Genomic DNA, 924 nt, shown 5'->3' on the forward strand with positions numbered 1-924 from the left:
TTTGGGCTTGAATCCTCTTCTAAAGTCGCATACTCGCAGATGGACGGGCTGAGAAACCTCTGAATTGTAAAATTCATAACTTCTTGCTCCGTGAATATTTTGGGCAGATTCCAATTGGCCTGGACTCCTTCTTGAGTGTAGAATTCATAAATATTATCCTCGTGATTTAAACCCTCCTGGTTTGTAAGATATGGCATTTTTAGTGCACGTATGTCCTGGTTGGCGCCTTGGCTGGTTGAGTAGGGTGTTGGGTCGACCTCTGGTTCAGCTGCTGAATTTCTGGCCGCAACACCAACTTGCTGATATGTGTACTGATGGACAGGCACGGACGTCCTGTGTGTGCTGACAGACACACACGGACACACACGGACACAAACAGCCAGCCACAGATGTCCTATGTGTTCTGGCGGACACCCACAGACGTCCTGTGTGTACTGAACAGACAGCCCACGTGGGCCAAAATCACCCGAACAGTCCACGGAGTCAGCGTGCTGAGTCCAAGGACCAACATGCAGATATGTGTACTGATGGACAGCCACAGACATCCTAGGTGTGCTGACGGACACACACGAACAGCCACATAAGTCTTGTGTGTGCTGACGGACACCCACGGACGTCCTGTTTGTGCTGACGAACACCCACAGACAGCCACGGACGTCCTGTGTGTGCTGACGGACGTCCTGTGTGTGCTGACGGACACCCACAGACGTCCTGTGTGTACTTAACAGACAGCCCACGTGGGCCAAAATCATCCAAACAGTCCACGGGAAGGGTCAGCCATAGACGTCCTGTGTGTGCTGACAGACACACACGGACACACACAGACACACACGGACACACAAGGACAGCCAAGGACGTCTTGTGTGTGCTGACGGACACCCACAGACGTCATGTCTGTGCTGACGGACACCCACGGACGTCCTG

The sequence above is a fragment of the Brassica rapa genome, unplaced genomic scaffold (assembly GCF_000309985.2).
Source record: "Brassica rapa cultivar Chiifu-401-42 unplaced genomic scaffold, CAAS_Brap_v3.01 Scaffold0313, whole genome shotgun sequence".
Taxonomy (NCBI): Eukaryota; Viridiplantae; Streptophyta; class Magnoliopsida; order Brassicales; family Brassicaceae; genus Brassica; species Brassica rapa.